This window comes from Doryrhamphus excisus, linkage group LG4, assembly GCF_037039965.1.
Source record: "Doryrhamphus excisus strain RoL-2023G ecotype Guam linkage group LG4, RoL_Dexc_Guam_v1.1, whole genome shotgun sequence".
Lineage (NCBI taxonomy): Eukaryota > Metazoa > Chordata > Actinopteri > Syngnathiformes > Syngnathidae > Doryrhamphus > Doryrhamphus excisus.
The window spans coordinates 24,486,411-24,511,131 of NC_136360.1; the positions used below are offsets into that span (position 1 = coordinate 24,486,411).

Genomic DNA, 24,721 nt, shown 5'->3' on the forward strand with positions numbered 1-24,721 from the left:
TGCTTTAAACAAGCAGAAAGCTAACTTTAGCACCACATGTTGTCTGTCTCAAAGTTAAATGATCTGGTTAGATAATTAATTTTCTTTTTTGTGGTTAGCACAGAGAGGTTGTCACGTTCCGGCTTGGGAGCTTTACGGCACGACCCCAGGATGCAGAGATGAGGACCCAATAGCAGGTAAAAAGGCATTTATTGTTGATACTATGCAGCAGACCAACGCACTAGCATGTTCAACAGAGAAAACAACATCAATGACCCAACAAAGAAAGGAGCGCGCACCTGAACCAAATAGGCATCACAAATAATGAGAAACAGGTGCGGGAGATAATGGACATCAACTGAAAACACAGCAGAGCAACACAGGAAGGAAATACAAAACAAGGGCATGAACGAGGAACTGAGGAAAACTAAGAGCTGTCACAAGGGGGTGACAGACGTTAAACTATTTGTTGGCAAATTCAGGTTCAACATTCAGTGTGTGTGTGTAAAATGTTGCAGATTGAATAGTTTAACAGGCTAACACACATAATATTGTTTGAAGCAATGTCGGTGTGTTCTGTTGTACTTTGCTAGCTCTGACAGAGGTTTAAACTTCAAAAGTGGTGCCCTGTCTAATATTTTGTGTATGTGTTTTCAGGTTGCTGCAACGAACGTGACTCGGCACTGTAAGTTCTGTTCAGCTTTTTTTTTTACCACTAGAACATCTATTTAAACACTGTAGATTGCAGCACAACCACTTTTCAAAAATGAGCCCCCTCCCATGCCTCCATGATGATTGCATGTGCACATTTCAGACACTTGGTGCACTGAGTAGTCACCTGTCAAGATATCATACTTAATTGTGACTTTTTAGTGTCCTTTATGCACATCTGAGCAACCATTTTCAGTCTGTACTCCTCAGTCACATAAGATCACACTTAAAAAAGAACGAGACAGAGGTATAGTATATAAAATAATTATCTAACCAGATCATTTAACTTTTAAATAGACACAACACATGGTGCTAGAGTTAGCACAAATGTCTACTCTTCATTGAACGCCATAAAAGTAGAGTGCACCAAGGGAGTCTTGCATCAGACTTTTCTAGTGACATTGTCTTTGAGCATACTCACAATCAACATGCTTTCGGCTGGCTATATTTTCCTAATAACACGGTATCTATAGACATTAACTGTAGATACTGTACAAGGTGAGCTGATCCAAGAGCAGCCCCAGTCCTGTTTTTGTGAATGATTATATTTTGTTGTTGTTGACATGTGCTGGCAATTTGCTCCTCATGTGCTGGAATGTTGTTGACAAATGGTATGACGTTATTGTACATTTTTAGCGCGCGCGCTTTTATTTTGAATTTCTTTCAAACCCCGCCGACGGCAGCAGTGCGCTTTCGTCACTGGTGAGTAGCATGTCTTTATCTCTATCATGTAATATTCTCGTATTAAACCAACATTACCACAGACGTATTGTGAGCTAAGCCAATGGTAAATTTGCAAAAGTGCCTGTTTGAACTGTGCTAATGTTCTAGCTAACAAGTGTTTTGGCTAACCTTCTAGCTAACAAATGGTTTAGCTAACGTTTATAGTTAGTTAAACCTGGTTTAGTTAGTTAAATAAACAAAGGTGCAGTAGTACTATGGTGCCAGATATTGACCCCAGTCATTTAAGTAGGGACATTTTTTTTGGTCTTGTTTATGATAGTGTTACTCAACAGCTTGATGTGTTGCTTTCAGGGATTCAATGAGTTTAATTATCATCTCATCAGTTGATGTGTGTGAGTGCATATGTCATAACTTAGAAGAGAGTTAGGAGTCTTAGGAGAGAAAAAGTCACCCATTGTTGAACATCTATGCTGGCTGTACAGTCATAGCTAGTATATAGTTTGTGCTAAAATTGTGAATTTGACCTGAAATTGTATTTTACAGTTGGTGGGTGAATGTTGACCACAAAGCATTTACCTGTGCAAAAACAATAATTATAGGAAGTGTCCCTTGTTAACTTCTCTCAACCATTGTCTTCCTGTCCCATTTAGAATTGTCCAGATCACACTGCCAGAAAGTGTTCTTTGCCACGCGAGTCATTGAAATGTATTAGTTTGCCACATTTGCACAATGTACATGTTGTCAGTTTGTGCTCATCTGTCATTTTCAGTTCTGATATTACTGCACTTGCAAGCTCAAATTGTAGTAGGCCATGTGACGTGCATGATGACCACTAGTTGGCGGTACATACCAAGTAGAAACAGCAGTAGATTACAGTGACCCCTATTTTTGTATTTATATATCTATAAATATATAATATAATTATATATATTTTTGTATTAACCACAAGTGATGATCCCCCGTTGACAACCAGGGTTAGGGTCCGGGGTTGGAGTCAGGGGTTAGGATGAACTGAAGTGTTTGTGCTGTCTTCTACAGGCTGGATGAAGGCCAGCCTTGCTAGCGCTCTCCACTCACACCAGGCCTGTGGGGCAAAAACAGTATCTGCAGCTTCAACTCTGGGTTCTTCTCCCCGTCTTAACCAATGGAAGGGTTAGGATGCACTGAAATGTTCATGCTGTCTTCTCCTGACAATAGTCACAAGTTAGCAAAGGTGGGGTGTTTGTGCTTCCAGGTTCTTCTGTTGATCCCGAAGGACAACACCAGTTTTTCCACCTTTGTGGGAACGATTGCGTTGGCAAGAAGATCCTTGGCATTCCTGAAGGTGTCCCCCGGAAAGCTGTCCACCTGCAGGTCTGGGAAGTCATTTGGTGGAAACTGGAATCTCCCAGGATGACGAATCTCTTCCGCACGGCAAGTTGCCAATCAACCATTTTCCTGGTGGTGTGCCGATGACGCTGGACCAGTTGCTTTTGGCTCCCGCCGATTGAGCCGGACATAGAACTGTCGAAGCTGATGTCCGCCAGTATATCTTCCCATTGGCCTTTTTCCGCAGGTGACTCCCTTGGTGGCGTAAGTAGTGGGGCGTCGTCAAGCAAATTCTGACTCCCAACAGCAAAGGGCCTATGTGGTCCGAGTTGGTAGGGGACCGGGGGGTAACCGATTCCCCTCGCGCCATCTGATCCAAGAGCAGGGACAGCTGGTCACCGTAATCGTCGGATTCCTCTCCCGGTGGCTGACCTTGGTCGAGGTTTTTCTCTTTCCTCGTGCGTTTGCGCTGGGTGCTGACCCAGGGGGTAGCGCTGGAGTCTCAGGGGTTTTGTCCTTCGGCGGTAAGGATGTTTTGCAGGTCTTGCAGGTCTTGGGATGAGGATACCTCTGGTTCTGTTTGGATACCGGCATCCAGGCAGGCCCCGGCAACTGTTGGATCGAGCCGAGAACGAAGAGAAGTGGTTGGGATGGATGGCCTTCCGGCGTCCCAGAGGTGGAGGGTTCCTCCAAATCTTGTTCCAATCCTTGGATGTCAGGGTTTGTCGGTGGCGGATCTTCGTTTTGTGCGGGTGGTTTTACAGGTTCATATTCCTGGATTCTATTTTTCAATTTCTCTAGGGTTCTCAACGGAAAGCGAATTCTGACTCCCAACGCCGAAGGGCCTCTGTGGCCTGGGTTGGTGGGGGAGTGGGGGGAACCGATTCCCCTCGCGCCATCAGATCCAAGAGCAGGGACAGCTGGTCACCGTAATCGTCGGATTCCTCTCCCGGTGGCTGACCTTGGTCGAGGTTTTTCTCTTTACTCGTGCGGTAGCGCTGGAGTCTCAGGGGTTTTGTCCTTCGGCGGTAAGGATGTTTTGCAGGTCTTGGGATAAGGATTTACAGGTTTTACAGGTTTCACAGGTTTTCACAGGTTTTCACAGGTTTTCACAGGTTTTCACAGGTTTTCACAGGTTTTCACAGGTTTTCACAGGTTTTCACAGGTTTCACAGGTTTCACAGGTTTCACTTTCTTAGGGTTCTCAACGGAAAGCGAATTCTGACTCCCAACGCCGAAGGGCCTCTGTGGCCCGGGTTGGTGGGGGAGTGGGGGGAACCAATTCCCCTCGCGCCATCAGATCCAAGAGCAGGGACAGCTGGTCACCGTAATGGTCGGATTCCTCTCCCGGTGGCTGACCTTGGTCGAGGTTTTTCTCTTTACTCGTGCGGTAGCGCTGGAGTCTCAGGGGTTTTGTCCTTCGGCGGTAAGCATGTTTTGCAGGTCTTGGGATGAGGTTTTACAGGTTTTACAGGTTCATATTCCTGGATTCTATTTTTCAATTTCTTAGGGTTCTCAACAGAAAGCGAATTCTGACTCCCAACGCCGAAGGGCCTCTGTGGCCCGGGTTGGTGGGGGAGTGGGGGGAACCGATTCCCCTCGCGCCATCAGATCCAAGAGCAGGGACAGCTGGTCACCGTAATCGCCGGATTCCTCTCCCGGTGGCTGACCTTGGTCAAGGTTTTTCTCTTTCCTCGTGCGTTTGCGCTGGGTGCTGACCCAGGGGGTAGCGCTGGAGTCTCAGGGGTTTTGTCCTTTGGCGGTAAGGATGTTTTGCAGGTCTTGGGATGGAATGAGGGCACCCAAGTTTGTTTGGCTTGGGGGTCTCAACGGAAAGCTTGCAGCTGAATTTGTGTAGGCAGAAGTCGGTTCTATGTTTATACGACCTTTCGTTGGGGAGTTACTGGCGAAAAACGTCGCCCATTGAGATTGCATTGTTGGAAGCAGCAGTCCATTAAAGTGACCACGAGATGGTGGTATTTACCGAGTAGAATAGCATTACTTTAAAGTGACCCCTAGTTGGCAGTACATAGCAAGTAGAAATAGCAGCCTCCCCCCTCCCTCACCCCCTGCCTTCCTCATTTGGGCCCAGCCTTCCACACCCCAGTCCCCGAGCCCCCCAGCCTTCTACATTTAGGCCCAGCCTCACCCGTCCCACACCCCAGCCCCCCACTCCCTCGCCCCAGCCCCCCCAGCCTTCTTACACTTGTGCCCAACCTGTGGAGGGCAGTAATACGCCTTGGAGCGTTGAAACAAAAGAGGAAGAAGACAGACTGGCAGAGAATGGTGGTATCAACGGACCAGCTAACCGAAGGAAACATGAGTAGTCTGCGCTGCGCCGTTGGGTAAGTAGTCAACATAGATCTCGTTTGAATGTTTGGGTTAGGGTTTTAGGGCTATGGTTGGAGGAGGGTTTTAGGGCCGAGTTAGGGCTGGCTAGGGCGAGTTGGGGCCAGGGCTCTTTAGGGCTGGCTAGGGCGAGTTAGGGCGAGTTGGGGCCAGGGCTGGCTAGGGCGAGTTGGGGCTAGGGCGAGTTGGGGCCAGGGCTGGCTAGGGCGAGTTGGGGCCAGGGCTCTTTAGGGCTGGCTAGGGCTCGTTAGGGCCAGATATAAATTTGACCATCCATTTAACAGAATACTGAAGGATGTTGACGCTCAAGAATTTGGTCCCAACAGCTTAGACAAGGTAAGATTACAGTACAGCTGTTGAATGACACCAACATGGTTTAGGTTATTCTATGCTTTACAGTGTCAAAACCTTTTTTCAAGTCGAAGATTGGTTTGAAATTGGAAACGGACAAGGATCTACGTTCTTATATATTGAATGACAGCTGATGCCTTCCATACACAAGGAAAAACTGCCGCAGAAATTGAGAGAGTGAGATTTGTGGTTACAGGAGTTATTGATGTACAATTGAGTTCTTTCAACATAAAAGTATCAATGCCCAATCTGCATCTTTTGTTTTAGAATATTTAATCCTTAATCCATTTGTAGAAAGCTTGCTGGCCACAGTAAAGTAGCAACTCGTCACATTATGAATACATGTACCAGATGATAAATGATGAGTTTTGTTGCTCCATCAGGTTACATCTGGAGGTGTTTGATAAAGACATGGACATGAAGGATGACTTTATGGGAAGGTACTGCTTCCAGTACACATTAGTAGTGTTGTTATTATCGATACTGTCACATACTGCAACTGCTTGATAATACTGCTTACTACCTCCAGCGCAGCGATGCCAGTATTGAGAAGAGCACCGCCATCCTCCTTTATCTACACTTTATTGTCCGATTCACAAGAAAAATTATGTCACACACTTACAGTATATTAAAGACAGGTTGTAGAATTTGATATGGTTGGAATCATTTAGAACATTCATGTAGAACGCAAATGATATTAAATATATATGTATAAATATCAAATATTGCAGTGTAAATAAATAAAAATAAACATGAATTAGAGAAAAGAAATCCATTCCATTATCAAGTGGTTGAAATAATTGTCATGTTTCTCAACATGCAGGCTGAAGGTCAAACTGAAGGACATAATTGATTCTCAGTACACGGATCAGGTATGGAAACGGCTTATATTATTGTCATTGAATTGTTCAAGCATTCAAAGGATTGTGTGTGTTTTATGTATCAGTGTATCAGTACACGCTCAGTGATGTCAAGTCAGGTCGCGTTCACCTGATCCTGGAATGGCTTCCAACAGCCTCGGAGGCAGACCAACTGGATAAGGGGGGTGCTTCCAGAAGAAGAAAAAGCGTACTAATGCTTCATTCAACTATAAAAAATACTAATATCGAACCATTCTCTTCAGATTCTCAAGTTCTACTCCAGGCAGTCCTACCAGAACAAAGCCGTTCCATCTGTGGGACTTTTGTTTGTCTTCATCGAACAAGCAGATGGTTTACCAGTAAGTGAGTCGAGGAGGTACTGAGGAGGCATGATCTGTGTTTTATTATGACCCATGTGGCGTGTCAACAGGTGGAAAAGAGTGGAAAAGAGCCAAAAGTGGGAGCGGATATGCTTCTTGGAAAAACATCCCACAAAACTACTGTGAGACTACTAAGCGTGGCAACTAGCCAAATAATAACCAGGGTATTGGCATCCGGGACTAACACGTCCATCTTTGCTGTAGGTGTGTGATCGCACGACATCACCTCAGTGGAATGAGGCGTTCTGCTTCCTGGTTCATGACCCTAGAGAAGAGAATGTTGTTGTCAAGGTAAGTTAACAATATTATTTTTAGTATTTCCACCATGTGATATCAACAAACTTGACTTGTATTACTACCTTTACACTTTGTTTCTCCAGCTCTCTCACAGCTGGACGTTGCCCATGGGTTCCTTAGTCGTCCCAATCAGAGAGCTGCTCTCGGAACCAGAACTGGTCCTGGATCAGTGGTTCCATCTGGATGGCGCCTCCCCAGAGAGTCAGATTCTTCTTCGAGCTGAACTCAAGGTAGGCGATCTCTCATTCTAGTCTTAACTCGCACCAGACTTCACATGCAATTGTTGCAGATGCTGATTCCGAGCAAATGTCCTCGTGGTGATCATGAGGCTAAATTCACTTCCAAAGACTCCGACCGCTCGACTGAGCAGCAGAAACGGGAGGCAGATGTGATGCAAAAGTGAGCGCTGCGTATATCCAAGCACACTAGTCTCAGGTCTTATTTGGTTTTCATGCTACATTGGGTTCTTAGGTCAAGTTTGGTGGACACTCCGGTAGAAACTCTTTTCTATGTCTTATCCTCACTAGGGTTGGGGTATGCTGGAGCCTGATTTGGGGCGAGAGGCGGGGTACACCCTGGACCGGTGGCCAGCCAATCCCAGGGCACATACAGTGCATCCGGAAAGTATTCACAGCGCTTCACTTTTTCCACATTTTGTCAAGTTACAGCCTCATTCCAAATTGTATTAATTTAATCTCTTACCTCAAAATACTCCACTCCACTAATGAACTGCACTAATGAATACAGATATTCTTGCTGCCACATGAATTACATGTGCAGCATTTTTGGTAGGTTGAGCGTTGTTGCGCTTCCACCTGAATTGGCATCAGCTGTTGGGGCTCGATTGCGAGGCGGTGCCAGGGTTATTGATGGGTCTTGGCGTCACCGGGGCGCTCATTGTTCCTTGCTGTTCACCTGTCGAGGCTGTGTTGGCGCGCTCCGGTGGCGGGCTCTGGTCTGTCGTGCCATCAGCAGCGTATGTGAAAGGTAGGCATAAAATTACTGGGCGTGTACCGGTGACGGTGCATCATGTGACCGCAGCCATGGTTGTTTTAATTTGCAGCGGGGTTGGTTGTTGAGGACCTGGCGTGCATTTTGGAGGGCTTGCAGGAAGTGCAGTGTCAGCCTCTTGAGGCTAGGATTGCACTGGCTGTGTGTTAAGCTACCTTTGCTCCGGTAAGCTGCCGATGCTTTAAACAAGCAGAAAGCTAACTTTAGCACCACATGTTGTCTGTCTCAAAGTTAAATGATCTGGTTAGATAATTATTTTTCTTTTTTGTGGTTAGCACAGAGAGGTTGTCACATTCCGGCTTGGGAGCTTTACGGCACGACCCCAGGATGCAGAGATGAGGACCCAATAGCAGGTAAAAAGGCATTTATTGTTGATACTATGCAGCAGACCAACGCACTAGCATGTTCAACAGAGAAAACAACATCAATGACCCAACAAAGAAAGGAGCGCGCACCTGAACCAAATAGGCATCACAAATAATGAGAAACAGGTGCGGGAGATAATGGACATCAACTGAAAACACAGCAGAGCAACACAGGAAGGAAATACAAAACAAGGGCATGAACGAGGAACTGAGGAAAACTAAGAGCTGTCACAAGGGGGTGACAGACGTTAAACTATTTGTTGGCAAATTCAGGTTCAACATTCAGTGTGTGTGTAAAATGTTGCAGATTGAATAGTTTAACAGGCTAACACACATAATATTGTTTGAAGCAATGTCGGTTCATATTCAGGTTCATATTCCTGGATTCTATTTTTCAATTTCTCTAGGGTTCTCAACGGAAAGCGAATTCTGACTCCCAATGCCGAAGGGCCTCTGTGGCCTGGGTTGGTGGGGGAGTGGGGGGAACCGATTCCCCTCGCGCCATCAGATCCAAGAGCAGGGACAGCTGGTCACCGTAATCGTCGGATTCCTCTCCCGGTGGCTGACCTTGGTCGAGGTTTTTCTCTTTCCTCGTGCGGTAGCGCTGGAGTCTCAGGGGTTTTGTCCTTCGGCGGTAAGGATGTTTTGCAGGTCTTGGGATGAGGATTTACAGGTTTTACAGGTTTTACAGGGTTCACAGGGTTCATATTCCTGGATTCTATTTTTCAATTTCTCTAGGGTTCTCAACGGAAAGCGAATTCTGACTCCCAACGCCGAAGGGCCTCTGTGGCCTGGGTTGGTGGGGGAGTGGGGGGAACCGATTCCCCTCGCGCCATCAGATCCAAGAGCAGGGACAGCTGGTCACCGTAATCGTCGGATTCCTCTCCCGGTGGCTGACCTTGGTCGAGGTTTTTCTCTTTACTCGTGCGGTAGCGCTGGAGTCTCAGGGGTTTTGTCCTTCGGCGGTAAGGATGTTTTGCAGGTCTTGGGATAAGGTTTTACAGGTTTTACAGGTTTTACAGGTTTTACAGGTTTTACAGGTTTTACAGGTTTTACAGGTTTTACAGGTTTCACAGGTTTCACAGGTTTCACAGGTTTTACAGGTTTCACAGGTTTCACAGGTTTCACAGGTTTCACAGGTTTCACAGGTTTCACAGGTTTCACAGGTTTCACAGGTTTCACAGGTTTCACAGGTTTCACAGGTTTCACAGGTTTCACAGGTTTCACAGGTTTCACAGGTTTCACAGGTTTCACAGGTTTCACAGGTTTCAATTTCTTAGGGTTCTCAACGGAAAGCGAATTCTGACTCCCAACGCCGAAGGGCCTCTGTGGCCCGGGTTGGTGGGGGAGTGGGGGGAACCAATTCCCCTCGCGCCATCAGATCCAAGAGCAGGGACAGCTGGTCACCGTAATGGTCGGATTCCTCTCCCGGTGGCTGACCTTGGTCGAGGTTTTTCTCTTTACTCGTGCGGTAGCGCTGGAGTCTCAGGGGTTTTGTCCTTCGGCGGTAAGCATGTTTTGCAGGTCTTGGGATGAGGTTTTACAGGTTTTACAGGTTCAGATTCCTGGATTCTATTTTTCAATTTCTTAGGGTTCTCAACAGAAAGCGAATTCTGACTCCCAACGCCGAAGGGCCTCTGTGGCCCGGGTTGGTGGGGGAGTGGAGGGAACCGATTCCCCTCGCGCCATCAGATCCAAGAGCAGGGACAGCTGGTCACCGTAATCGCCGGATTCCTCTCCCGGTGGCTGACCTTGGTCAAGGTTTTTCTCTTTCCTCGTGCGTTTGCGCTGGGTGCTGACCCAGGGGGTAGCGCTGGAGTCTCAGGGGTTTTGTCCTTTGGCGGTAAGGATGTTTTGCAGGTCTTGGGATGGAATGAGGGCACCCAAGTTTGTTTGGCTTGGGGGTCTCAACGGAAAGCTTGCAGCTGAATTTGTGTAGGCAGAAGTCGGTTCTATGTTTATACGACCTTTCGTTGGGGAGTTACTGGCGAAAAACGTCGCCCATTGAGATTGCATTGTTGGAAGCAGCAGTCCATTAAAGTGACCACGAGATGGTGGTATTTACCGAGTAGAATAGCATTACTTTAAAGTGACCCCTAGTTGGCAGTACATAGCAAGTAGAAATAGCAGCCTCCCCCCTCCCTCACCCCCTGCCTTCCTCATTTGGGCCCAGCCTTCCACACCCCAGTCCCCGAGCCCCCCAGCCTTCTACATTTAGGCCCAGCCTCCCCCGTCCCACACCCCAGCCCCCCACTCCCTCGCCCCAGCCCCCCCAGCCTTCTTACACTTGTGCCCAACCTGTGGAGGGCAGTAATACGCCTTGGAGCGTTGAAACAAAAGAGGAAGAAGACAGACTGGCAGAGAATGGTGGTATCAACGGACCAGCTAACCGAAGGAAACATGAGTAGTCTGCGCTGCGCCGTTGGGTAAGTAGTCAACATAGATCTCGTTTGAATGTTTGGGTTAGGGTTTTAGGGCTATGGTTGGAGGAGGGTTTTAGGGCCGAGTTAGGGCTGGCTAGGGCGAGTTGGGGCCAGGGCTGGCTAGGGCGAGTTGGGGCCAGGGCTCTTTAGGGCTGGCTAGGGCGAGTTAGGGCGAGTTGGGGCCAGGGCTGGCTAGGGCGAGTTGGGGCTAGGGCGAGTTGGGGCCAGGGCTGGCTAGGGCGAGTTGGGGCCAGGGCTCTTTAGGGCTGGCTAGGGCTCGTTAGGGCCAGATATAAATTTGACCATCCATTTAACAGAATACTGAAGGATGTTGACGCTCAAGAATTTGGTCCCAACAGCTTAGACAAGGTAAGATTACAGTACAGCTGTTGAATGACACCAACATGGTTTAGTTATTCATTCATTTTCTATGTCTCTTATCCTCACTAGGGTGGGGGTATGCTGGAGCCTGATTTGGGGCGAGAGGCGGGGTACACCCTGGACCGGTGGCCAGCCAATCCCAGGGCACATACAGCGCATCCGGAAAGTATTCACAGCGCTTCACTTTTTCCACATTTTGTCAAGTTACAGCCTCATTCCCAATTGTATTAATTTAATCTCTTAGCTCAAAATACTCCATTATGACAATGTGAAAAAGGTTATTATATTTCCAAATCATGTCCAATCAACTGAATTTACTGCAGGTGGACTCCAATTGAGTGTATAGTAGACACCAAAAGTCCAGAAGGAGGCGACTGGCACACTAGTGTGGGAAGTCCATACCTGCATGAGGAAAGTGGAAGTCAAAAAATAATCATTCTAATAATACGATTCCCAATTAAGGGAATAAATCCCAGGTCTTTGGTTTAGTTATGAAATGTTGAATTAATTTCACAGGTACCTCAACCTGTGGCTGTGTTGCGTTTTTGTGCACCGTCATCTGGAAGTAAATACAGCTTTAGTACAAATGCAGTGAAGCTGTTCTGGTTTGAAATAATGTTTTGTAGAAGATGTGTTAAGATCATTTCATTCAAAGAAGGCCATCTTAAAAAAATACTACACAATCATATTCAAATAAAGTCAGGGAAAACTAGTTAAACAATCCTGAAAAGCGAGTACATTTATATGGATTTTGAAGTAGATTCAAAGGTAGTTTGGGGTCAAATTTACTAGCAAAGAGTACCTTTTTCATTCAAAAAAAGTAAATTTGACCAGAGTATTTCCCAAGGAAAAGTTGCTTGGGAATTGTGCGTGCAAATTGTTACCTAGCTTTTCTCAAGTAAATGGCACTCCAAATTTTTTTTCAGTGTACTGCCCAGTGGACCGCGACCTCCTCCAGCTGTTTTTGGGAGTTCTTTTGTCTCTGGACTGCTCCATGGTATGCCTTCTGCCCCCATCGCCTTGCTTTTCCTTTTTTGGACTGCACTAATGAATACAGATATTCTGGCTGCCACATGAATTACATGTGCAGCATTCTCCATCCATTTAACAGAATACTGAAGGATGTTGACGCTCAAGAATTTGGTCCCAACAGCTTAGACAAGGTAAGATTACAGTACAGCTGTTGAATGACACCAACATGGTTTAGTTATTCATTCATTTTCTATGTCTCTTATCCTCACTAGGGTGGGGGTATGCTGGAGCCTGATTTGGGGCGAGAGGCGGGGTACACCCTGGACCGGTGGCCAGCCAATCCCAGGGCACATACAGTACATCCGGAAAGTATTCACAGCGCTTCACTTTTTCCACATTTTGTCAAGTTACAGCCTCATTCCCAATTGTATTAATTTAATCTCTTACCTCAAAATACTCCATTATGACAATGTGAAAAAGTTTTTTTTTTACTTTTTTGAATTTATTAAAAATAGAAAACAAAAAATCACATTTACATAAGTAGTCACAGCCTTTGCCATGAAGCTCAAAATTGAGCTCAGGTGCATCTTTTTTCCACTGATCATCCTTGAGATCTTTCTACAGCGTAATTGGAGTCCACCTGCAGTAAATTCAGTTGATTGGACATGATTTGGAAAATATAATAACTGTCTATATAAGGTCCCACAATATTTTCATCCAGGATATCTCTATATATTGCTGCATTCATTTTTCCTTCTATCCTGACTAGTCGAATAATGGGGGCCACTGTGCTCATTGGGACCTTCAAAGCAGCAGAAATGTTTCTGTATCCTTCCCCAGATTTGTGCCTCAAGACAATCCTGTCTCGCAGGTCTACAGACAGTTCTTTTGACTTCATGCTTGGCGTTTGTGCTCTGACATGCACAGTCAACTGTGGGACCTTATATAGACAGTTATTGTATTTCCAAATCATGTCCAATCAACTGAATTTACTGCAGGTGGACTCCAATTGAGCTGTAGAAAGATCTGTGAATACTTATGTAAATGTGATTTTTTTGGTTTTCTATTTTTAATATATTCAAAACATGAATGTAACATGACAAAATGTAGAAAAAGTGAAGCGCTGTGAATACTTTCCGGATGCACTGTACCTTCATGGAGACAAACGTGTGTTGACGTCTCATGTAAGGTTAGTTGTTGTGACCTTTGACCCGTACTGTGCACTTTGCTTCCTCTGTCTTTCTTGTGGTTGGTTCAGGACTGAGCGATGACACCCTAGAGACTCATTTGGATCTCGACGTGGACCCCATGCTGTACGACTCTGCTGCAAACTCAGACGAGGATGTCGTGTACTCCAGCAGCCCTTTCACTGACTCTCAACTGTTGGACGTATCTTTGCTGCCGCCCGCTCTCTGACATCCCTGCTTTGGACATGGAGGATTGTCCTTGTCTTCAATTGCTGCTTGGAACCCCAGCCAAGCCCGCCTCACCCATGTGTGTGATGAAATGGCATTGTGTATATTATGCAATAAAAAATAAGTCAACTAAAGAGACCCACTCCAAAGGGCTGGCCTCTATGTGGTTTATATACGGTATGAATATATGGGTTGGTCAAGTAGTTCAAGGTGGAGGACAGCTGGGCTATGGTGGGTCCCGTGCCTGTATCTAGTGCGGTTAAAATAGAAGGGTGACCGAGCCAGAACCATGCCGAGGGCAAAGGAGTAGCCCCAAGGAAACCCCTCACCCCCTCCACACCCAATTGTAGACCAGCCCCCAAGGTTCCTAACGCAGCAGGGAGGATACTTAATAGGTATCATAGCTACATGACAACCTTCCCTCAATCGTTGGAACAAAGTGACAATTTGAAATCACTGCAGTACTGCCATAACGCCACTAGGTGACAGCATTGCTCCGCTAACACCCTCATAACTCCGAGTTAACTCCCAAGACCCAAAGTTTCCACCGTTTTGGGAAATGTGGTGCGTAAATCCGTGTAAAAATTGGCCATGAAGCTCAAGCATGCGACGAAACGATGAACATGCACACTGTAAGAAGGCGAATAGATGTTACACGCATTATTTTCATGATTTCTGCTTTTCCATCAACTATTTGTTTTTAGTAGAGATGGTGAAATGAGCCCGAAGCCTCGAAGTGTGTCAAGTCTTCCTGAGTCACACTGCTTCCAAATGGTGACCATTTCATCACGTGACCGCTGACGTCATGAGCATCTTATGTCACAGCGCGCATTGAAACGGACTGGTTATTTTGGCGCTAACTTGTGCATATAATGACCACCAAGCAATTGAACTGTTAATGACATGAACTAATTAAAGCATTTTTGTTTGTAATGGCGATCTGTCTTTCACTCGTTGTAGCGAGATTGCTTTGCCTTCCTTCTTCCACCAGATGTCGCTAATATTGCCTTTGACGGAGACAACGCTCCCAATGTGTTCCGGGACAATGTGAAGGACAACGAAGCTCAAGTTTTCATCTTCCGAGTACACTCGGACGTTAGGAACACACCATTTCCAGCACATGCATATTTCAACTGCTAAACACATTGCTAGACAGTAGAGTGGGATGAATGCCAATAGTGAACTTTTACTGCAACTATGAAGGATGGCCATCTTGAATTGGATGTATAAGTGTTGGATTATTTACCGGTAAATTTTGTAAAGTGGACTGACATGTTGCTACATGTTTCTGGCCTGAAAGGGCCAGCCTTAGAGGGCCAGCCTTAAAGGGCCAGCCTTAAAGGGCCAGCCTTAAAGGGCCAGCCTTAAAGGGCCAGCTTAAAGGGCCAGCCTTAAAGGGCCAGCTTAAAGGGCCAGCCTTAAAGGGCCAGCCTTAGAGGGCCAGCTTAAAGGGCCAGCCTTAAAGGGCCAGCTTAAAGGGCCAGCCTTAGAGGGCCAGCTTAAAGGGCCAGCCTTAAAGGGCCAGCTTAAAGGGCCAGCCTTAGAGGGCCAGCTTAAAGGGCCAGCCTTAAAGGGCCAGCTTAAAGGGCCAGCCTTAGAGGGCCAGCCTTAAGGGGCCAGCTTAAAGGGCCAGCTTAAAGGGCCAGCCTTAGATGGCCAGCTTAAAGGGCCAGCCTTAGAGGGCCAGCTTAAAGGGCCAGCCTTAAGGGGCCAGCTTAAAGGGCCAGCCTTAAAGGGCCAGCCTTAAAGGGCCAGCTTAAAGGGCCAGCCTTAGAGGGCCAGCCTTAAGGGGCCAGCTTAAAGGGCCAGCTTAAAGGGCCAGCCTTAGATGGCCAGCTTAAAGGGCCAGCCTTAGAGGGCCAGCTTAAAGGGCCAGCCTTAAGGGGCCAGCTTAAAGGGCCAGCCTTAAAGGGCCAGCCTTAAAGGGCCAGCCTTAAAGGGCCAGCCTTAGAGGGCCAGCCTTAAAGGGCCAGCCTTAGAGCGCCAGCTTAAAGGGCCAGCCTTAAAGGGCCAGCCTTAGAGGGCCAGCCTTAGAGGGCCAGCTTAAAGGGCCAGCCTTAAAGGGCCAGCCTTAAAGGGCCAGCTTTAAAGGGCCAGCCATAAAGGGCCAGCTTAAAGGGCCAGCCTTAAAGGGCCAGCCTTAAAGGGCCAGCCTTAAAGGGCCAGCCTTAGAGGGCCAGCTTAAAGGGCCAGCCTTAGAGGGCCAGCTTAAAGGGCCAGCCTTAAGGGGCCAGCTTAAAGGGCCAGCCTTAGAGGGCCAGCTTTACAGGGCCAGCTTAAAGGGCCAGCCTTAAGGGGCCAGCTTAAAGGGCCAGCCTTAAAGGGCCAGCTTAAAGGGCCAGCTTAAAGGGCCAGCCTTAAAGGGCCAGCTTAAAGGGCCAGCCTTAAAGGGCCAGCCTTAAAGGGCCAGCTTAAAGGGCCAGCCTTAAAGGGCCAGCCTTAAAGGGCCAGCTTAAAGGGCCAGCCTAAAGGGCCAGCCTTAGAGGGCCAGCTTAAAGGGCCAGCCTTAAGGGGCCAGCTTAAAGGGCCAGCCTTAAAGGGCCAGCCTTAAAGGGCCAGCTTAAAGGGCCAGCTTAAAGGGCCAGCCTTAGAGGGCCAGCTTAAAGGGCCAGCCTTAAGGGGCCAGCTTAAAGGGCCAGCCTTAAAGGGCAAGCCTTAAAGGGCCAGCCTTAGAGGGCCAGCCTTAGAGGGCCAGCCTTAGAGGGCCATCTTAAAGGGCCAGCCTTAGAGGGCCAGCTTAAAGGGCCAGCCTTAAGGGGCCAGCTTAAAGGGCCAGCCTCAAAGGGCCAGCCTTAAAGGGCCAGCTTAAAGGGCCAGCCTTAAAGGGCCAGCTTAAAGGGCCAGCCTTAAAGGGCCAGCCTTAAAGGGCCATCTTAAAGGGCCAGCCTTAAAGGGCAAGCCTTAAAGGGCCAGCCTTAAAGGGCCAGCCTTAAAGGGCCAGCTTAAAGGGCCAGCCTTAAAGGGCCAGCCTTAAAGGGCCAGCTTAAAGGGCCAGCCTTAAAGGGCCAGCTTAAAGGGCCAGCCTTAGAGGGCCAGCTTAAAGGGCCAGCCTTAAGGGGCCAGCTTAAAGGGCCAGCCTTAAAGGGCCAGCCTTAAAGGGCCAGTCTTAAAGGACCAGCCTTAGAGGGCCAGCCTTAAAGGGCCAGCTTAAAGGGCCAGCCTTAGAGGGCCAGCTTAAAGGGCCAGCCTTAAGGGGCCAGCTTAAAGGGCCAGCCTTAAAGGGCCAGCTTAAAGGGCCAGCCTTAAAGGGCCAGCCTTAAAGGGCCAGCTTAAAGGGCCAGCCTTAAAGGGCCAGCTTAAAGGGCCAGCCTTAAATGGCAGGCCTTAAAGGGCCAGCCTTAAAGGGCCAGCCTTAGAGGGCCAGCTTAAAGGGCCAGCCTTAGAGGGCCAGCTTAAACAGCCAGCCTTAAGGGGCCAGCTTAAAGGGCCAGCCTTAAAGGGCCAGCCTTAAAGGGCCAGTCTTAAAGGGCCAGCCTTAGAGGACCAGCCTTAAAGGGCCAGCTTAAAGGGCCAGCTTAAAGGGCCGACTTAAGGGGGAGGGCTTAAAGGGCCAGCCTTAAAGGGCCTGCCTTAAAGGGCCAGCTTTAAAGGGCCAGCTTAAAGGGCCAGCCTTAAAGGGCCAGCCTTAAAGGGCCAGCTTAAAGGGCCAGCCTTAAGGGGCCAGCTTAAAGGGCCAGCCTTAAAGGGCAAGCCTTAAAGGGCCAGCCTTAGAGGGCCAGCTTAAAGGGCCAGCCTTAGAGGGCCTGCTTAAAGGGCCAGCCTTAAGGGGCCAGCTTAAAGGGCCAGCCTTAAAGGGCCAGCCTTAAAGGGCCAGCTTAAAGGGCCAGCCTTAAAGGGCCAGCTTAAAGGGCCAGCCTTAAAGGGCCAGCTTAAAGGGCCGGCCTTAAAGGGCCAGCCTTAAGGGGCCAGCTTAAAGGGCCAGCTTAAAGGGCCAGCCTTAGAGGGCCAGCTTAAAGGGCCAGCCTTAAGGGGCCAGCTTAAAGGGCCAGCCTTAAAGGGCAAGCCTTAAAGGGCCAGCCTTAGAGGGCCAGCTTAAAGGGCCAGCCTTAGAGGGCCAGCTTAAAGGGCCAGCCTTAAGGGGCCAGCTTAAAGGGCCAGCCTCAAAGGGCCAGCCTTAAAGGGCCAGCTTAAAGGGCCAGCCTTAAAGGGCCAGCTTAAAGGGCCAGCCTTGAAGGGCCAGCCTTAAAGGGCCAGCTTAAAGGGCCAGCTTTAAAGGGCCAGCTTAAAGGGCCAGCCTTAAAGGGCAAGCCTTAAAGGGCCAGCCTTAAAGGGCCAGCCTTAGAGGGCCAGCTTAAAGGGCCAGCCTTAGAGGGCCAGCTTAAAGGGCCAGCCTTAAGGGGGCAGCTTAAAGGGCCAGCCTTAAAGGGCCAGCCTTAAAGGGCCAGTCTTAAAGGGCCAGCCTTAGAGGGCCAGCCTTAAAGGGCCAGCCTTAAAGGGCCAGCCTTAAAGGGCCAGCCTTAGAGGGCCAGCCTTAAAGGGCCAGCTTTAAAGGGCCAGTCTTAAAGGGCCAGCCTTAGAGGGCCAGCCTTAAAGGGCCAGCTTAAAGGGCCAGCCTTAAAGGGCCAGCTTAAAGGGCCGGCCTTAAAGGGCCAGCCTTAAAGGGCCAGCTTAAAGGGCCAGCCTTAAAGGGCAAGCTTAAAGGGCCAGCCTTAGAGGGCCAGCCTTAAGGGGCCAGCTTAAAGGGCCAGCCTTAAAGGGCCAGCCTTAGAGGGCCAGCTTAAAGGGCCAGCCTTAGAGGGCCAGCCTTAAGGGGCCAGCTTAAAGGGCCAGCCTTAAAGGGCCAGCCTGAGATGGCCAGCTTTAAAGGGCCAGTCTTAAAGGGCCAGCCTTAGAGGGCCAGCCTTAAAGGGCCAGCTTAAAGGGCCAGCCTTAAAGGGCCAGCTTAAAGGGCCGGCCTTAAAGGGCCAGCCTTAAAGGGCCAGCTTAAAGGGCCAGCCTTAAAGGGCCAGCTTAAAGGGCCAGCCTTAGAGGGCCAGCCTTAAGGGGCCAGCTTAAAGGGCCAGCCTTAAAGGGCCAGCCTTAGAGGGCCAGCTTAAAGGGCCAGCCTTAGAGGGCCAGCCTTAAGGGGCCAGCTTAAAGGGCCAGCCTTAAAGGGCCAGTCTTAAAGGGCCAGCCTTAGAGGGCCAGCTTTAAAGGGCCAGCTTAAAGGGCCAGCCTTAAAGGGCCAGCCTTAAAGGGCCAGGTTAAAGGGCCAGCCTTAAAGGGCCAGCTTAAAGGGCCAGCCTTAGATGGCCAGCCTTAAGGGGCCAGCTTAAAGGGCCAGCCTTAAAGGGCCAGCCTTAAAGGGCCAGCCTTAAAGGGCCAGCTTAAAGGGCCAGCCTTAAGGGGCCAGCTTAAAGGGCCAGCCTTAAAGGGCAAGCCTTAAAGGGCCAGCCTTAAAGGGCCAGCCTTAAAGGGCCAGCTTAAAGGGCCAGCCTTAAAGGGCCAGCTTAAAGGGCCAGCCTTAAAGGGCCAGCCTTAAAGGGCCAGCTTAAAGGGCCAGCCTTAGAGGGCCAGCTTAAAGGGCCAGCCTTAAGGGGCCAGCTTAAAGGGCCAGCCTTAAAGGGCAAGCCTTAAAGGGCCAGCCTTAGAGGGCCATCTTAAAGGGCCAGCCTTAGAGGGCCAGCTTAAAGGGCCAGCCTTAAGGGGCCAGCTTAAAGGGCCAGCCTCAAAGGGCCAGCCTTAAAGGGCCAGCTTAAAGGGCCAGCCTTAAAGGGCCAGCTTAAAGGGCCAGCCTTAAATGGCCAGCTTAAAGGGCCAGCCTTAAAGGGCAAGCCTTAAAGGGCCAGCCTTAAAGGGCCAGCCTTAGAGGGCCAGCTTAAAGGGCCAGCCTTAGAGGGCCAGCTTAAAGGGCCAGCCTTAAGGGGCCAGCTTAAAGGGCCAGCCTTAAAGGGCCAGCCTTAAAGGGCCAGTCTTAAAGGGCCAGCCTTAGAGGACCAGCCTTAAAGGGCCAGCTTAAAGGGCCAGCCTTAAAGGGCCAGCTTAAAGGGCCAGCCTTAAAGGGCCAGCTTAAAGGGCCAGCCTTAGATGGCCAGCCTTAAGGGGCCAGCTTAAAGGGCCAGCCTTAAAGGGCCAGCCTTAAAGGGCCAGCCTTAAAGGGCCAGCCTTAAAGGGCCAGCCTTAAAGGGCCAGCCTTAAAGGGCCAGCTTAAAGGGCCAGCCTTAAAGGGCAAGCCTCAAAGGGCCAGCCTTAGAGGGCCAGCTTAAAGGGCCAGCCTTAGAGGGCCAGCTTAAAGGGCCAGCCTTAAGGGGCCAGCTTAAAGGGCCAGCCTTAAGGGGCCAGCCTTAAAGGGCCAGCTTTAAAGGGCCAGCTTAAAGGGCCAGCCTTAAAGGGCCAGCCTTAAAGGGCCAGCTTAAAGGGCCAGCCTTAAGGGGCCAGCTTAAAGGGCCAGCCTTAAAGGGCAAGCCTTAAAGGGCCAGCCTTAGAGGGCCAGCTTAAAGGGCCAGCCTTAGAGGGCCTGCTTAAAGGGCCAGCCTTAAGGGGCCAGCTTAAAGAGCCAGCCTTAAAGGGCCAGCCTTAAAGGGCCAGCCTTAAAGGGCCAGCTTAAAGGGCCAGCCTTAAAGGGCCAGCTTAAAGGGCCAGCCTTAAAGGGCCAGCTTAAAGGGCCGGCCTTAAAGGGCCAGCCTTAAAGGGCCAGCTTAAAGGGCCAGCCTTAAAGGGCCAGCTTAAAGGGCCAGCCTTAGAGGGCCAGCCTTAAGGGGCCAGCTTAAAGGGCCAGCCTTAAAGGGCCAGCCTTAGAGGGCCAGCTTAAAGGGCCAGCCTTAAAGGGCCAGCTTAAAGGGCCAGCCTTAGAGGGCCAGCTTTACAGGGCCAGCTTAAAGGGCCAGCCTTAAAGGGCCAGCTTAAAGGGCCAGCCTTAGAGGGCCAGCTTAAAGGGCCAGCCTTAAGGGGCCAGCTTAAAGGGCCAGCCTTAAAGGGCAAGCCTTAAAGGGCCAGCCTTAGAGGGCCAGTCTTAGAGGGCCAGCTTAAAGGGCCAGCCTTAGAGGGCCAGCTTAAAGGGCCAGCCTTAAGGGGCCAGCTTAAAGGGCCAGCCTCAAGGGGCCAGCTTAAAGGGCCAGCCTCAAAGGGCCAGCCTTAAAGGGCCAGCCTTAAAGGGCCAGCTTAAAGGGCCAGCCTTAAAGGGCCAGCTTAAAGGGCCAGCCTTAAAGGGCCAGCCTTAAAGGGCCAGCTTAAAGGGCCAGCCTTAAAGGGCCAGCTTAAAGGGCCAGCCTTAAAGGGCAAGCCTTAAAGGGCCAGCCTTAAAGGGCCAGCCTTAGAGGGCCAGCTTAAAGGGCCAGCCTTAGAGGGCCAGCTTAAACGGCCAGCCTTAAGGGGCCAGCTTAAAGGGCCAGCCTTAAAGGGCCAGCCTTAAAGGGCCAGTCTTAAAGGGCCAGCCTTAGAGGGCCAGCCTTAAAGGGCCAGCTTAAAGGGCCAGCCTTATAGGGCCAGCTTAAAGGGCCAGCCTTAAAGGGCCAGCTTAAAGGGCCAGCCTTAGATGGCCAGCCTTAAGGGGCCAGCTTAAAGGGCCAGCCTTAAAGGGCCAGCTTAAAGGGCCAGCCTTAAAGGGCCAGCCTTAAAGGGCCGGCCTTAGAGGGCCAGCTTAAAGGGCCAGCCTTAGAGGGCCAGCTTAAAGGGCCAGCCTTAAGGGGCCAGCTTAAAGGGCCAGCCTTAAAAGGCCAGTCTTAAAGGGCCAGCCTTAAAGGGCCAGCTTAAAGGGCCAGCCTTAAAGGGCCAGCTTAAAGGGCCAGCCTTAAAGGGCCAGCTTAAAGGGCCAGCCTTAGATGGCCAGCCTTAAGGGGCCAGCTTAAAGGGCCAGCCTTAAAGGGCCAGCCTTAGAGGGCCAGCCTTAAAGGGCCAGCCTTAAAGGGCCAGCCTTAAAGGGCCAGCCTTAGGGGGCCAGCCTTAAAGGGCCAGCTTAAAGGGCCAGCCTTTGAGGTCCAGCCTTAGAGGCCCAGCCTTAAAGGGCCAGTTTAAAGGGCCAGACTTAGATGGCCAGCCTTAAAGGGCCAGCTTAAAGGGCCAGCCTTAAAGGGCCAGCTTAAAGGGCCAGCCTTAAAGGGCAAGCCTTAAAGGGCCAGCCTTAAAGGGCCAGCCTTAGAGGGCCAGCTTAAAGGGCCAGCCTTAAGGGGCCAGCTTAAAGGGCCAGCCTTAAAGGTCCAATCTTAAAGGGCCAGTCTTAAAGGGCCAGCCTTAGAGGGCCAGCCTTAAAGGGCCAGCTTAAAGGGCCAGCCTTAAAGGGCCAGCTTAAAGGGCCAGCCTTAAAGGGCCAGCTTAAAGGGCCAGCCTTAGATGGCCAGCCTTAAGGGGCCAGCTTAAAGGGCCAGCCTTAAAGGGCCAGCCTTAAAGGGCCAGCCTTAAAGGGCCAGCTTAAAGGGCCAGCCTTAAGGGGCCAGCTTAAAGGGCCAGCCTTAAAGGGCAAGCCTTAAAGGGCCAGCCTTAAAGGGCCAGCCTTAAAGGGCCAGCTTAAAGGGCCAGCCTTAAAGGGCCAGCTTAAAGGGCCAGCCTTAAAGGGCCAGCCTTAAAGGGCCAGCTTAAAGGGCCAGCCTTAGAGGGCCAGCTTGAAGGGCCAGCCTTAAGGGGCCAGCTTAAAGGGCCAGCCTTAAAGGGCAAGCCTTAAAGGGCCAGCCTTAGAGGGCCAGCTTAAAGGGCCAGCCTTAGAGGGCCAGCTTAAAGGGCCAGCCTTAAGGGGCCAGCTTAAAGGGCCAGCCTCAAAGGGCCAGCCTTAAAGGGCCAGCTTAAAGGGCCAGCCTTAAAGGGCCAGCTTAAAGGGCCAGCCTTAAAGGGCCAGCCTTAAAGGGCCAGCTTAAAGGGCCAGCCTTAAAAGGCCAGCTTAAAGGGCCAGCCTTAAAGGGCAAGCCTTAAAGGGCCAGCCTTAAAGGGCCAGCCTTAGAGGGCCAGCTTAAAGGGCCAGCCTTAGAGGGCCAGCTTAAAGGGCCAGCCTTAAGGGGCCAGCTTAAAGGGCCAGCCTTAAAGGGCCAGTCTTAAAGGGCCAGCCTTAGAGGACCAGCCTTAAAGGGCCAGCTTAAAGGGCCAGCCTTAAAGGGCCAGCTTAAAGGGCCAGCCTTAAAGGGCCAGCTTAAAGGGCCAGCCTTAGATGGCCAGCCTTAAGGGGCCAGCTTAAAGGGCCAGCCTTAAAGGGCCAGCCTTAAAGGGCCAGCCTTAAAGGGCCAGCCTTAAAGGGCTTGCTTAAAGGGCCAGCCTTAAGGGGCCAGCTTAAAGGGCCAGCCTTAAAGGGCAAGCCTTAAAGGGCCAGCCTTAGAGGGCCAGCTTAAAGGGCCAGCCTTAGAGGGCCAGCTTAAAGGGCCAGCCTTAAGGGGCCAGCTTAAAGGGCCAGCCTTAAAGGGCCAGCTTTAAAGGGCCAGCTTAAAGGGCCAGCCTTAAAGGGCCAGCTTAAAGGGCCAGCCTTAAGGGGCCAGCTTAAAGGGCCAGCCTTAAAGGGCAAGCCTTAAAGGGCCAGCCTTAGAGGGCCAGCTTAAAGGGCCAGCCTTAGAGGGCCTGCTTAAAGGGCCAGCCTTAAGGGGCCAGCTTAAAGAGCCAGCCTTAAAGGGCCAGCCTTAAAGGGCCAGCCTTAAAGGGCCAGCTTAAAGGGCCAGCCTTAAAGGGCCAGCTAAAAGGGCCAGCCTTAAAGGGCCAGCTTAAAGGGCCGGCCTTAAAGGGCCAGCCTTAAAGGGCCAGCTTAAAGGGCCAGCCTTAAAGGGCCAGCTTAAAGGGCCAGCCTTAGAGGGCCAGCCTTCAGGGGCCAGCTTAAAGGGCCAGCCTTAAAGGGCCAGCCTTAGAGGGCCAGCTTAAAGGGCCAGCCTTAAAGGGCCAGCTTAAAGGGCCAGCCTTAGAGGGCCAGCTTTACAGGGCCAGCTTAAAGGGCCAGCCTTAAAGGGCCAGCTTAAAGGGCCAGCCTTAGAGGGCAAGCTTAAAGGGCCAGCCTTAAGGGGCCAGCTTAAAGGGCCAGCCTTAAAGGGCAAGCCTTAAAGGGCCAGCCTTAGAGGGCCAGCCTTAGAGGGCCAGCTTAAAGGGCCAGCCTTAGAGGGCCAGCTTAAAGGGCCAGCCTTAAGGGGCCAGCTTAAAGGGCCAGCCTCAAAGGGCCAGCCTTAAATGGCCAGCCTTAAAGGGCCAGCTTAAAGGGCCAGCCTTAAAGGGCCAGCTTAAAGGGCCAGCCTTAAAGGGCCAGCCTTAAAGGGCCAGCTTAAAGGGCCAGCCTTAAAGGGCCAGCTTAAAGGGCCAGCCTTAAAGGGCAAGCCTTAAAGGGCCAGCCTTAAAGGGCCAGCCTTAGAGGGCCAGCTTAAAGGGCCAGCCTTAGAGGGCCAGCTTAAAGGGCCAGCCTTAAGGGGCCAGCTTAAAGGGCCAGCCTTAAAGGGCCAGCCTTAAAGGGCCAGTCTTAAAGGGCCAGCCTTAGAGGGCCAGCCTTAAAGGGACAGCTTAAAGAGCCAGCCTTATAGGGCCAGCTTAAAGGGCCAGCCTTAAAGGGCCAGCTTAAAGGGCCAGCCTTAGATGGCCAGCCTTAAGGGGCCAGCTTAAAGGGCCAGCCTTAAAGGGCCAGCCTTAAAGGGCCAGCCTTAAAGGGCCAGCCTTAAAGGGCCAGCCTTAAAGGGCCAGCCTTAAAGGGCCAGCTTAAAGGGCCAGCCTTAAGGGGCCAGCTTAAAGGGCCAGCCTTAAAGGTCCAATCTTAAAGGGCCAGTCTTAAAGGGCCAGCCTTAGAGGGCCAGCCTTAAAGGGCCAGCTTAAAGGGCCAGCCTTAAAGGGCCAGCTTAAAGGGCCAGCCTTAAAGGGCCAGCTTAAAGGGCCAGCCTTAGATGGCCAGCCTTAAGGGGCCAGCTTAAAGGGCCAGCCTTAAAGGGCCAGCCTTAAAGGGCCAGCCTTAAAGGGCCAGCTTAAAGGGCCAGCCTTAAGGGGCCAGCTTAAAGGGCCAGCCTTAAAGGGCAAGCCTTAAAGGGCCAGCCTTAAAGGGCCAGCCTTAAAGGGCCAGCTTAAAGGGCCAGCCTTAAAGGGCCAGCTTAAAGGGCCAGCCTTAAAGGGCCAGCCTTAAAGGGCCAGCTTAAAGGGCCAGCCTTAGAGGGCCAGCTTAAAGGGCCAGCCTTAAAGGGCCAGCTTAAAGGGCCAGCCTTAAAGGGCCAGCTTAAAGGGCCAGCCTTAAAGGGCCAGCCTTAAAGGGCCAGCTTAAAGGGCCAGCCTTAAAGGGCCAGCTTAAAGGGCCAGCCTTAAATGGCAGGCCTTAAAGGGCCAGCCTTAAAGGGCCAGCCTTAGAGGGCCAGCTTAAAGGGCCAGCCTTAGAGGGCCAGCTTAA

The 24,721-nt window shown here is 50.5% G+C and overlaps 2 long non-coding RNA genes across 2 annotated transcripts; both read left to right on the plus strand.

Moving 5' to 3' along the window:
• The first annotated feature begins 107 nt into the window (after window positions 1–107).
• LOC144898331 (uncharacterized) lies at window positions 108–3,359 on the plus strand. The gene is made up of 3 exons (XR_013627236.1): window positions 108–176; window positions 637–2,526; window positions 2,609–3,359. It is a non-coding gene; the product is annotated as an uncharacterized LOC144898331 (long non-coding RNA).
• Window positions 3,360–12,483: 9,124 nt separating this feature from the next.
• On the plus strand, window positions 12,484–14,418 carry LOC144898332 (uncharacterized). Its single transcript, XR_013627237.1, has 2 exons — window positions 12,484–13,259; window positions 13,329–14,418. It is a non-coding gene; the product is annotated as an uncharacterized LOC144898332 (long non-coding RNA).
• The last annotated feature ends 10,303 nt before the right edge of the window (window positions 14,419–24,721 follow it).